The following is a 14,973-nucleotide window of genomic DNA, read 5'->3' as shown; positions in this document are numbered from 1 at the left end:
TTTTGGAGTAGTTCTAAACAATTTTACTGGAGTGACTTGTACAAACGTTTTTTTGGGCGAAATCGCTGAAAATGCATCGTCCACAAATGAAAAAATTGATTGCGAAACAATCCTAAATACTGTCGATACTTGGAAGACACTTTTGATGTGAAAAAATCGCATTTAAGGATCATATAAGTTAAAGAGAGCTGGTATCTGAGGGTTTAAGAAGAATAAGTATCAATTGATGTGGGGGTCACCGAATCACCGAAACAAGAGATAAATTTCAAATGAGTATTCTTTTCAATCTGCAGTACTTTAAAATTACTTCGAGAATACTGAATGTAAAAATAACATTGTACAAAATGATGGTTCCTGTTACACCATAAGCCACATTTCATGAGGTAAAATCTCTCAAGACTGTGATACCTCGTCAGAAGGAACATTGATAAGCTTTTGACTAACATAGTAATGAATACGAGAAATATAAACACCATCGCAATACCGAGACTATTCAATTAATTACCATTCATAACTTTATTCCTCATCTAGGTAGACATATAGTGCAAGACAGCTACAAAAAATGAATTTTGAAGGAACAACGATTGAACTATATTGTTTTCGTCTGGAGAATGTTTGGATTTCTACGTTAGTAAGATCATTTGTGACTATTTTTATTTGTAGTAACCACAAAAAAGTCTTTCTTCGTTACGGTAAAAGAATCCGCTTTAGCAGTAGTTAAAAACTATTATACTTGAGCGATTCTAAAAACCGCATAATGGAGGGCGAAAACACTAAATATTAAACTTCTACAAATGTGCTCTATATAACGTAGGAAACACTCCCAACTGATTTAGGAATCAGAAAACATTTCAAAGAGTGCGAGAATTCCGTGTCGGAAAAAAAAATCAGTAAGAAAACAAAAATAGGTAACACGTAGGATGATACTGATTCACAGCTAGAGATTCCTGGTATTTTACGGATGTAATTCCAATGTGTATACATCTTGCAAATTTAGAAAGGAAGTGGATATAAATTTTTTGTGTCAGTAGGTTTTAAAGTGGATTCTTGAGCCTCTAGATGAATTTTAAAAAATGAAATATTTTCCCAGTATGACGGTTCATGTGATATTATGAATATTTACCAAGATAAAATCACTCCCAAGGGCAGGAAATCGGTAAAAAAGAAGTTTTCTATTATCAGGTATATATTATTCGGAAAATGTAATTACATCGTACTGAGATATGCAGTTTATAAACATTACTTGGTTCCCCATAAACGCAGTCATTGTTCATATCGGGTCTTTAAAAATCACACTGCCGGAACTTCGACGTGAACTGTTGTGTCTCATTGATATTTGATGGATCTTTAATTCTCGTTAGATTAGTCCCTTTCCTTTTTTAAAATTCTTTTTATCACTGAGCTGAGGCTAAAAAGTAGTATCAATTGTGAACTAGCCACGGCTGATAGTATCCGCTTTCAGGGTATTTCCAAACTATTTTAATAGTGATGTCTGTGTAAATGCATATTTGGGCAAAATCGCTGAATATGAAACTTCCACAAATGTACCCAAAATTGATTGGGAGATGCTTCCATTTATTTCCGAAACTAAGAATACATTTCTCAGGGTGAAAAAAAAAAAAAAAACGAATTTTGGAAACATGTAACAAGAAACCGATTGGACCTAAATCAGGGTAGGCATCCGGGGGTTTAAGAAGAGCAAGATTCAAATGACATTGGGGGTCACCGACAGAAGCCAGATAATTCGAATGACTCTTCTTTTTTATCTGCTGTAGAACTTTAAAATTACATCGAGCTTACTTGTAGATTATAAAAAAAGTCAATAAGTAAATATATGCGCACTATGAATTCTCGTTTAACACCATAAGCAAAATTTCCTTAGTTAAAATCTCTCAAAACTGAGATACCTCGTGAGATGAACAATTTGTGACTTTTTGACTCTGAACAATAGAAAGAATAAACTATCGCAATACCGAGATCGTCTAATTAATCACCATTCATTGCATTATTCCTTCTCTCCCCGGACATATAGTGCATGACACCTACAAAAAAGGGAGGTTGAATTAGAAATGAATGAACTTAATTGCTATCGAATGGGGATTTTTTGCGTTCTTACGTTAGGATTAGGGTCATTTGTGACATTCCATTTGTACTGGTAACTTCAAATAAAACAAAATGAAGTTGTGTAGCATAAGTTTAGGAATAGTTAAAAACGATTTTACTTGATTGATTCTAAAAACCGCAAAATGGAGGTCGAAAGTCACTATATATGCAGTTTCTACAAATATGATCCAAAGCAGGTGGAAAACACTAACAAATGTACTAAAAAATCTGGAAAAAAAAATATTGAGAAAATTCCGTGTCAAAAAAAAAAAAAAAAAAAAAAAAAAAACAGTAAGAAGCCTAAATGAGGTAACACGTAGGATGCTTTGAGGATTTAAACCCCAAAGAGTTTCGTTTAGAGACGTACAGTATGTACTTTTTCCTAATGATATAAATCTGATAATAGACAGTTTCCTTTAAAATGATTTCTTGCCCTTGGGAGTGATTTTATCTTGGTAAATAAGGATAATGAATTCACACGAACCGTCATCCTGGGAAAATATTCCATTTTTTAAATTTGGTCATGAGGCTCAAGATGCCACTTTAAAACCAAAATAATATTCGCTTTGTCTCTAAATTTGCAAGAGGGGATTAAATCCGTCAAATGCCAGCATTCTCTACCTGTGAATCAATATCATCCTGTGTTACCTCCTTTTCTTTTGTTACTTTTTTTTTTCGACACGTAATTCTCTCACCCTCAGAAATATTTTCTGATTTTTAGATCAGATGGGATTGTGTCCCACCTAACCCAGCGAACGTATTTTATGTTTTCGCCTTGGAGTATGCGGTTTTTAGAATCGCTAAAATATAAACTTAATAAAAAATTGTCAACTTTTTCGGCACGTTGACAATCTTTTATTATGTGGTTACCACTTCAAAAGAAAAGTCACGTATGACCCTCCTACTAACGTAACTAACGTAAAAATAAACATTCTCCGGACGATGATAATACAGTTCATTGATTGTTCCTTCAACCTTAATTTTTTGTATCTTTCTTGCACTATATGTCTACCTAGATGAGGAATAAAGTTATGAATGGTAATAAATTATATAGGCTCGGTATATCGATGGTGTTTATACTTTCCCGTATAGGTGAGAGTAAAAAGCTTCTCAAGAGGTATCACAGTTTTGAGAGGTTTTACCTCAGGAAATGTGGCTTATGGAGTTACAAGAACCGTTATACTGTCCAATTTTATTTTTACATTCCAAATATTCTCAAAGTACTTTTAAAGAACTGCAGATTAAAACTAATACTCATTCGAAATTTCTTTCTTGTTTCGGTGACCCCCCCCCAGCCAGCTCTCTAAGTGTCAATCAATTTCTTGTTATACGTTTCTTAAATACGAGTTTTTAACCATCAAAAATTTCTTCCGAGTATCGATAATATTTGTGTTTGTCTCGCAATCAATTTTGAGTACATTAGTGGACATTGCATTTTCAGTAATTTCGCCCAAAAATTTATCTAAAACGATCACCTTAACTAAGTGACAATATGCCCTGCTTCTTAGCCTTGAAGTCACTGCTAAGATGAATTTTCAAAAATGGCGAGACACATCTAAAATTAAAAATAATCTTACCACGAGACACACGACAGTTCATGTCGAAACTACGGCCACTTGATTTTTAATTACAATTATCATGAACAATAAATCTCTGTATATTACTAACCAAGTAATGCTTATAAATTGCATATTTCAGTTCGGTTATGTATTTACTTTTCTCTTGTACTATATATCTGATAATTAATACCAAGGCAATGTTCTTAATCGATTTATTACCTTTCGGAATGATTTTACCGTGGTAAATATGGATATCACACGACCCGTCATACTTGGAAAATATTCCATTATTTCAATTCAGTCAGGAGGCTTAAGATGTCACTTTAGAATCTAGTAATCCAAATAATAATAAAATCCGCATTATCTCGACATTTCCAAGGTATATACGTCTCTAATTAAAGGAAACTCTTTGGGGTTAAAACCCTCAAATGACAGCTTTATTTTCCTTTCATCCAATGCCATCCTACGTTTTTCCTCATTTAGGCTTGTTACTGATCATTTTTTCACAGAATTTTCTCCACACGTTTTTTCTGATTTTTTATACAATTGGGAGTATTTCCCACATAATCTAGAGCACATTTGTAAGAGCTGCATATTTAGTGCTTTTCACACTCCAGTATGTTATTTTGAATCGCTCATGAATTATACTTTTATACTATTAGTAAACTTATGCTTTTACCGAAAGAACACAACTTGACCATTTTGTTTTTTCTGACGTTACCACTACAAATGGAAAAACTCACAAATGGCCCTCTTCCTAACGTAAAAATCCAAAAAATTTCCAAACGATATCAATAATTTCATTCGATTCTCCTCCATCCTTCATTTTTTGAAGGTGTCATGCACTATATGTCTGGAGAGAGGAGGAATAATGCTATCAATGGTGTTTAATTACATAATCTCGTAATTGCGATAGTGTTTATGCTGTCTCCTCTATATCTATAGGTGAGAGTCAAAAGCTCACCAATATTCGTTCTCACGAGTTATTTCAGTTTTCGAATGATTTTAACTAAAGAAATGTTGCTTATGGTGTAATACGAAAATTCATATATCGCATATATTTACTTATTGATTTATTTTTATATTCTACCAGTAGGCTCGATGTAATTTTAAAGGTCTAAAGCAGATAAAAAAGAATTATCATTCGAATTCTCTGGCTTCTTTCGTCGACCCCAAAGTCATTTAAATTTTTCCCCGATGCCAACTCTCATTAGAGCCAGTCGGTTTATTGTTTCATGTTTCCTAATTTTTTATTTTTTTTCCCACCCTAACAAATGTATTCTCAGTTTTCGAAATAATTGGATGCCTCGCAATTAATTTTGAGTACATTTGTGGAAGTTGCATATTTAGCGATTTCGCCAATCACTCATAAATAGTTTAGAAATACCCGTAAAGTGGATGCTATCACAATTGTTACTGCTTTCTATCCTAAACTCAGGGATAAAATGAATAAAAAATATGAAAAGGACTAATCTCATGAAATTTGAGATCCATCTTATATCAACAGGATAAACGCAACATTTCAGGTCGACGTTCCGGCAACGTGATTTTTTAAAGACACGTTATGAATAGTAAAACTATGTATATGAGGAACTAAGTAATTTCTATGAACTGCATATCTCAGTAAGTTAATATTTACTTTTTACTAAATATATATATATATGATAAACCATTCCCTTTTAAATAATTTCTTGCTCATCGGATTGATTTTATCTTGGTATAAAAGAATAATGATTTCACACGTACCGTCATACTGAGAAAATATTCCATTTTTTAAATTTGATCAGGAGGCTCAAGATTCCACTTTAAACCTAGGGATGTTACTTATTTTTCTTTTTGACACGGAATTTTCTGACCATCATTTTTTCTTATTTTTTTATACAATTGGGAGCACATTTGTAGAAGCTGTACATTTAGTGCTTTTCTTCCACCATTATGCTGTTTTTAGAATCGCTCGTTTTATAGTTTTTAGCTATTACTAAACTTATGCTTTTACCATAATAACACATGACCATTTTGTTTTATCTTGTTTCCACTACAAATGTAAAAAAGTCACAAATGATCCTCTTCGTAACGTAAAAATCCAAAGAATCTTCAGACGATAGCAATAAAGTTCATTCATTTCTATTTAAACCTTCCTTTTTTGTAACTGTCTGGGGAGAGGAGGAATAAAGCGATGAATGGACATTAATTACACAATCTCGGTATTGCGATAGTGTTTATGCTTTCTTCTCTATATCTATAGGTGCGAGTCAAAGCTCACCAATATTCCTTCTCGGGAGGTATCTCAGTTTTGACAGTTTTTAACTAAGGAAATGATGTTTGTGGTGTAACACGAAAATTCATATTCCATATATATTTATTAATTTTTTTTATTCTGCCATTGAGCTAGATGTAATTTAAAGGTCTTCTACAGCAGGTAATAAAGAATAATTCGAATTTTTTGGCGTCTTTCGGTGACCCCAATGTCAATTGAAACTTGCTCTTCTTAAACTTCCAGATGTCAAAGACTCATTTTGCTCAAATAGGATTCATGTTACATTTCATTTTTTTTTTTTTCACCCTAAGAAATGTATTCTCAGTTTTCGAAATAATTGGATGCAGCTCCAATTCAATTTCGAGTACATTTGAGGAAGTTGCATATTCAGCGATTTCGCCCAAAAATGCATTTACACAATCACTCAAATAAAATAGTTTGGAAATACCCTTAAAGAGGATGCTTTCAGCAGTGACTAGTTCACAATTGTTACTATTTTTTAGCCTCAACTCAGGGATGAAAAGAATTTTTTTAAATGAAAGGGACATCTTAAGAAAATTAAAGATCCATTAAATATCAACGCGAGAGATACAGCAGTTCATGTCGACAGTCAACCAACGTGATTCTTTAAAGACCCGTTAAGAACAATGAAACTGCGTGTAAGGGAAACCAAGTAATGTTTATAAACTGCATATATCAGTAAGGTTATGGATTTACTTTGTCCTAATAATATATATCTGATAATAGACAATATTCTTTTAAACAATTTCTTGCCCTGTCGAGTGATTTTATCTTGGTAAGTATGGATAATGATTATTCCATTTTTAAATTTTGATAAGGAGGGTTAAGATGCCACTTTAAAACCTAGTGATACGATTCTAAATAATATCCTTATCTCTAAATTTGCATGATGTATACTCGTCTCTAATCAATCGAAACTCTTTAGAATTACATCCGTCAAGTTCAAGCCTTCTCTACCTGAATTAATATCATCCTACGTGTTACCTCGTTTTGTATTTTTTTTTTCTTTCCGACTCTGAATTCTTGTTACCTCTGAAATGTTTTCTGATTCTTAAATCAGTTGGGAGTGTTTCCCACCTAACATGGAGCACACATGTGGAAGTTGCATATTGTGTTCGCCCTCCTTCATGCGGTTTTAGAATCGCTCAGGTATAATAGTTTTTAACTACTGCTAAACCTGATTCTTTTACCATAACGAAATATAGACCATTTTTTATTATGTGACGTTACCACTACAAATGAAAAATAGTTACAAATGACCCACATGTTAAAGTTAAACTTCAAACATTCTCCAGACGATAATAATACAGTTGAATCATTCTTCCTTCAACCTTCATTTTTGTAGCAGTCATCCACTATTTTTCTGTCTAGAGAAATAGTTATTATTGGTAATTACTTATAATTTATAGTCTCAGTATTGCGATGGTGTTTATACTTTCTCGTATACATTTCTAGGTGAGAGTCAAAAGCTTATCAATATTCCTTCTGACAATGTATGACAGTTTTGAGAGATTTTACCTCAGGAAATGTGGCTTATGGTGTAACAAGAACCGTCATATTGTGCAATGTTATTTTTACATTGTCAGTATTCTCGAAGTACTTTTAAAGTACTGCAGATTAGAAAGAATCCTCATTCGTAATTTCTCTCTAGTCTCGGTGACCCCCACGTTAATTGAATCTTATTCTTCTTAAACCCTTAAATGCCAGTTCTTTGTCAATAAAATTTTCTAATATTGTTCTTAAATGCGATTCTTTCACCATCAAAAATGTCTTTAGAGTATCGACGGTAATTGGTCCTGTTTCTCAGTCAATTTTGAGTACATTTGTGGACGTTGCATTTTCAGCGATATCTCCCCAAAAAATAGTAAAATAGTTTTGAACTACTCCAAAAGCAGAAGCGATCCACCGTAACTGCATTACTTTTTAACCTTGAAGTCACGGCTAAGATGAATTTTGAAAAATGACAAGAGACTCATCTGAAATGAAAATCCAGTTAATCTAAACAAGAGAGACACAACAATTCAGGTCGAAGCTCCGGCAACTTGAGTTTTTTTATACCTATCATGAAAAACTACGTATATGACCAACCAAGAAATCCTTATAAATTGTATATCAGATGACGAGGCCACCTAGTCTACCAGTATGTTGTGTTTTCTCTGGCAACAGCGGTAGCTGTGAACTTGACCGAGATTCAGTCAGCTGTTCGAGTGATAATTTGTCAATATGCAGTTCTAATTGGCCTCCAATCAATATCATGAAAGTAAATATACTGATAATGATTAACGTATCATTTACATGGTAGATATAATTATAACCGTAGTATTACACCATAGGTATCCAAACAGTTGTGCGTTCATGTGAGACACACGGGTATCCCGAGCTTGCAGCTTCATTACCACCTTGGTTTGTGACGTAGGCATCACGTGACGTAACGTATGGGGGTGGAACTCGTTGACCCGTTCATGATGATAAACATTTATAGAGAACAAACGTTCGACTTTTTCACTTGAATATTAAAGAAACAGTTTTCTAGGTCAAAACACACCTATTAAGCTCACGTACGTTAAATACTGCAGCCAACCACTTGCCCCCTCACCCCCCCTTCCATCACACGTTCCACCCCGTAACGCCTTTCCTCACCCACCACCCTCCATATAACTCCCACACCTCCCTCCCCTAGTTCCGCCTACTGTGGTATGAACCTTTAACTGTCCCATCTGCTTTGGAGTCAGAGGTCGACGAAAGGTTCATTGAGGGATGACTGGAATGACGGTGTTTTTTGTGATAATGCTAGGTTGAGGGGAAGGTGATAACCCTACGGCATATCTCTCGAAAACGGGTAAAATGTTGTTTGGTTCACGATGATAGTCGAACAAATCACTACCGAGACCCGTGCGTCTCACATGAATGAATGCACCACTATATGGATACCTATGTTGTAAATATATCTACCACGTGTATGACACGTTAATCGTTATTAGTATTATACGTTTAATTGCATGATATTGACTGGAGACCAGTTAGAACCGCACAATGACAAATTATCACTGAGTTTGTTTTGCCCGAACTGAATCTCGGTCAAGTTCACATCTACCACCGTTACCAGATAAAACACCAACATAGTGCGGCCAGGTGGGGTCCCCCCCTGTGGCGGGGGGAACACAACCTGGCCGCACTATGGGGTGGAACTACTACTCTGAGGCCAGGTTGTTAGGAAGAATACTGCCACCGTATTCCCTGCGTGTCGTAAAAGGCGACTAAAAGGGGCGGGGTGAGGGGACTAGGGACCCCCTCCTCTGTTTTTCAGTTCCTAAAAAGAGACAGGCCAGAGAAATTGATGGGGGATGGAGTAATCCCCGTACCCTGAAGATTGGGTCTATGAATGTGTGTGGATGTAGTACGATTGAGGCTAAAAGGGAGGAGATTGGGAGAATGTTTGTGAGAAGAAAGTTGGATGTGTTTTGAGTGAAACGAAGATGAAAGGGAAGGGGGAATCTATGTTTGGAAGTGTGAATGGAAGATTGTCGGGTGTTGATAGAGGAAGGGCAAGAGAAGGTGTGGCCTTGTTAGTGAGTCCGGAAGTACTTATGTGGGTGAAAGCGAAATTTGAACGTGAGTTGTGGGTGTTTGTGAGTGCATATGGGCCTGGTAGTGAAAGGGATGAACAAGAGAGGAAGTCTTTCTGGAATGATGAGTCTGCAGAGTTTTCGAGCGAATGTGAATGTGGTAATGGTGGGAGATCTGAATGCTAGAGTGGGAAATGTAGCAGTTGAAGGCGTAGTTGGTATGCATGGTGTGCCTGGAAGAAATGAAAATGGGGAACAAATGATAGCGATGTGTACAGGTCTGAGTCTGGTGAATGTTGATGATGGAGAGTGGAATCTGAAGCAGCTGCTGTTTGCAAATGATACTGCACCTGTAACTGATTCAGAGGAGAGATTGAGACAGTTGGTAGAGGAGTTTGGAAGGGTGTGTGAAAGGAGGAAACTGAAAGTAAATGAGAATAAGAGTAAAGTGATGAAGTGTACGAGGTTCATAGATGGTAGGGGGATGAGTATAGTTTTGAATGGTGAGTTGCTTGAGGAGGTAGATTGTTTTAAATATCTAGGGTCACATGTTGCTGTGGATGGAAGAATAGATGCAGAAGTGAAGTTTAGAATAAATGAAGTAGGAAAGGTGCTGGGAGGAATGAAAAAAGTTTTTAAATGTCGTTCGCTTAGAATGGATGTAAAGAGAAGGCTGTATGTGGGTGTTGTGGTACCGACTGCGTTATATGGGGCTGAAACATGGAATATGGGTGTAACAGAGAGGAAAAGTTTGAATGTAATGGAGATGAGGTGTCTGAGGAGTATGTGTGGAGTGACGCGTATGGATCGGGTGCGAAATGATGAAGTGCGAAGGAGAACTGGAGTTGTTCGGGAGATGGCTGGTAGAGTTGAGCAGAGGGTGTTGCGATGGTTTGGGCATATGGAGAGAATGGATAATGAGCGATTGGTGAAAAAGATAACTAGATCTGATGTGAGAGGTGTAAGGCTGAGAGGAAGACCACGAATAGGATGGATGGACAGTATGAATAGAGCGTTGGATGCGAGAGGGATGTCTGTTGAGCAAGGAAGAGTGGCTGTGCGTGACAGAAATAAATGGAGAGAAATTGTGAATGAATAAGTGATGACGCAGCCTTGAGGGGATATTCTCCCGCATTTGGTCTGATCAGTTAGTCAGGTCAGGTGCGGGTAAGGGGATGGGTCTGTTATGATGTGGCAGGGGTAAACCAGTTCTGCTGTCGGGCCCTGCTGCGGATGTCACTGATTGCATTGCGCAGTTGACCCTTGTGCGGTGTGGTGCGGTGAGGATCTGTCCGTTCTCCCCTTTGGGGCTAAGATGCGAATGAATGTGTTTGAATGGATGAGTAAATGGGGAGTGTGTGGTCCTGTCTCGGCTACCTCCCTTTCCTTGGGGGAAGCAGCCTAGGTATATAGATAGATAGATATTGGTGGACTAGGTGGCCTCGGGTCATCTGCTCGCAACTGTACTTTTTCTTGTAATATATACGTGATAATACAAAGACAATGTTAAACGATTTATTTCCTTTCGAAGAGATTTTACATTGTAAATATGGATAATGATATCACACAGACCGTCATTCTGGGAAAATATTCCATTATTTAAATTTGGTCAGAAGGCACAAGTTGTCACTTTAAATTATTGTTATCCACATAATAATAATACCTGCTCTATCTCCTCATTTCTAAGGATTTTGTCTCAAATTAAACGAAACTCTATGGTGTTAAAACCCTCAAATGTCATCCTTATTTTCCTTTTTGCATCCAACGTGTTACCTCATTTAGGCTTGTTTCTGATATTTTTTTTTTTCGACACGGAATTATCTCACCAACATTATGTTTTCTGATTTTTTTATACAATTTTTTATGTATTCAGATGGAGTACATTTGTGGAGCTTCCACAAATGTACTCCACCTGATTTGGAGTACATTTGTGGAGGCTGTATATATAGTGCTTGTCGCCCTCCATTATACGGTTTTTGGAATCCCCCAAGTAAAATAGTTTTTGACAATTACTAAACTTATGCTTTTTCCGTAACAACACAACTTGACCATTTTGTTTTATCTGAAGTTTCCACTACAAACGAAAAAGACTCAAATGACCATTTAACTCTTACTAAACTTATACTTTTACCGTAACAACACAACTTGACCATCCTGTTTTACCTGAAGTTACCACTACAAATGAAAAAAGTCACAAATGACTCTTTCTAACGTAAAAATCCCAAAAATCTCCAGATGATAGCAATGAAGTTTATTCATTTCTCCTTCAACCTACCTCTATGTCGGGGGAGAGGAGGAATCAAGCTATGAGTGGTGATTAATTACATAATCTCGGAATTGCGATAGTGTTTATGCTTACTCCTCGATATCTCTAGGTTTGAGTCAAAAGCTCACCAATATTCTTTCTCACGAGTTATCTCAGATTTCAGGAAATGTTGTTTATGGCGTAACACGAAAATTCATATTGCGCATATATTTACTTCTTGATATATCTTTTATATTGTACCAGTAGGCTCGATGTAATTTTAAAGTTCTTCTACAACTGATAAAAAAAATAGTCATTCGAATTCTTTGGCTTTTATCGGCGACCCAATGTCACTTGAACCTTCCAATGCCAACTCTCTTTTAGCGCTAATCGGATTCTTGTTACATCTTTCCATTTTTTTTTTTTAACCTTTAGAAATGTTTTGGAAAGAATTGGATGCGTCTTCTAATCAATTCTAAGTGCATTTGTTGATGTTTGATATTCAGCAATTTCTCCCAAAAATGCATTTACACAGACATCACTCAAATAAAATAGTTTGGAAATACCCTCAAAGCGGATGCTTTCAGCCGTAATTAGTTCAAAATTGTTACTACATTTTAGGGTGCCTAAACGGCTCACTTGGTAACCTGCTGTACTCACGCAGTTGCAAGCGTTGGTTCGAATCCTCGCAATATTTAATATATTTCTTCCTACGTGTCAACAAGTGGGTTGGTGGAGGGTTAGTGCCCCTCCCCTTAAAACAAATAACTCAATGTCAAATGGCCACCCCTTACGGGATTATGGCGTCTGGCAATAGATAGATACATAGATTTTAGTCTCAACTCAGGGATTAAAAGAATTTTAAAAAATGAAAGGGACATCTAATGAAAATTAAACATCCATTAAATATCAACGCGTGAGACACATCAGTTCATGTCGACGTTCAACGTGATTTATTAAAGACCCGTTAAGAACTTTGAAACTGCTTACATAAGGAACCAAGTAATGTTTTATAAACTTCATATCTCAGTACGGCTATGTATTTACTTTCACCTAACATTGTATATCTGATAATAGAAACTTTCCTTTTAAACGATTTCTTGCCTATGAGAGTGATTTCATCTTGATAAATATGGATAATGATTTCACACGAACCGTCATACTGGGAAAATGTACCATTTCTTAAATTTGATCGGGAGGCTCATGATGCCACTTTAAAGCCTAGTGATACGATAAAAAATATTATCCGCTTTATCTCTTAATTTGCAAGATGTATACTCATCTCTAATCAATCGAAACTCTTTAGAATTACATCCGTCAAGTTCCAGCGATCGCTACCTGTAAATCAGTATCATCCTACGTGTTACCTCCTTTTGTTTTGTTGCTTATATTTTTTCCGACTCTGAATTCTTGTAACCTCTGAAATCTTTTCTAAATCAGTTGGCACTGTTTCCCACCTAATATAGAGGACATCTGTAGAAGATGCATACTTAGTGTTTTCGCCCTCCTTCATGCGGTTTTTAGAATCGCTCGTGTAATAGTTTTAAACTACTGCTGAAGCGGATTCTTTTACCGTTACGAAGAAGCCGACCATTTTTTATTATGTGAAGTTATCACTACAAATGAAAAAAGTCACAAATGACACTCTTCCTAACATTAAACTCCAAACATTCTACAGACGGTAATAATACAGTTCAATCATTGTTCCTTCAATCTTCATTTTTTGTACGTGTCATGCACTATATGTCTACCTAGATGAGGAGTAAAGTTATTAATGGTAATCACTTATATAGTCTCGGTATTGCGATTGTGTTTTACTTTGTCTAATACATTTCAAGGTGAGGGTCAAAAGCTTATCAATATTCCTTCTGACGAGGTATCACAGTTTTGAGAGATTTTACCTCAGGAAATTTGGCGTTTGGTGTAACAAGAAACGTCATATTGTGCAATGTTATTTTTATATTCAGGTAGTATTCTCGAAGTTCTTTTAAAGTACTTGAAGATTAAAAAAATTTCTCTCCTGTTTCGGTGACCATGTCAATTGAAACATTCTTCTTAAACCCTCATATGCCAGCTCTCTTTGTCAATCAATTTCTTCTTATATGGTTCTTGAATGAGATTTTTTTACCATGAAAAATGTCTTTCGAGTATTGATAGTATTTGGGTTTGGTTCGCAATCAATTTTGAGCACATTTGTGGACATGGCATTTTCAGATATTACGCCCGAAAGTACGCTTAAAAAACGATCACCGGTAAAATAGTTTTGAACTACTCCAAAAGCAGGTGCGATCCACCATAACTAAGCATTACCTCTTTACCTTGGTCACGTCTAAGATTAATCTTGAAAAATGAGAGGAGACATCTGAAATGAAAAGTCTAGTTAATCTTAACACGACAGAAACAACAGTTCATGTCGAAGCTCCGGCAACTTGATTTTTTTTTTTTTATACCAATGATGAAAAATAAAACTGCGTATATGACCAAGCAAGTAATCCTTATAAATTCAATATCTCATTTCGGCTAAGTACATACCTTTTTCTTCTATTATGTATCTGAGAATTAATACCAAGACGATTTATTGCCTTTCTGAAAGATTTTACCATGGTAAATATGGATAATGATATCACACGAACCGTCATACTGGGAAAATATTTCATTATCTAAATTTTGACAGTATGCTCAAATCGTGACAAAATTCTAGTTATCCACATAATAATGTCAGCTCTATCTCCTCTTTACTGAATAATATATATATATATGTCTCAAATTAAACGAAACTCGGGGTTAAAACCCTCAAATGTCATCCTTATTTTCCTTTCAACCAATGCATCGTTTCTTGTTACCTCATTTAGGCATATTATTGATTTTTTTTTTTCACAGAATTTTGTAACCATCACATGTTTTCTGATTTTTCGATACAATTTGGAGTGTTTCCCACCTGATTCGGAGCATATTTTTAGAAGCTTTATATTTAGTGCTTTTCGTCCTCCATTATGCGGGTTTTTTAATCGCTCAAGTTTTTAACTATTACTAAACTTATGCTTTTACCGTAACAACATAACTTGACCATTTTCTTTTATCTGATGGTACCACTACAAATGAAAAATGTCACAAATGACCCTCTTTCAAACATAAAATTCCAAAGAATCTCCAGACGATAGCAATAAAGTTCATTCATTCCTCCTTCAACCTTCCTTTTTTGTAGCGTTCATGGGGAGAGGA

The sequence above is a fragment of the Coenobita brevimanus genome, chromosome 24 (genome assembly GCF_032717465.1).
Source record: "Coenobita brevimanus isolate Jiangsu-jjx chromosome 24, ASM3271746v2, whole genome shotgun sequence".
Classification (NCBI taxonomy): Eukaryota; Metazoa; Arthropoda; class Malacostraca; order Decapoda; family Coenobitidae; genus Coenobita; species Coenobita brevimanus.
The sequence above is the reverse complement of the archived record's forward strand: the minus strand, read 5'-3'. Positions refer to the sequence as shown.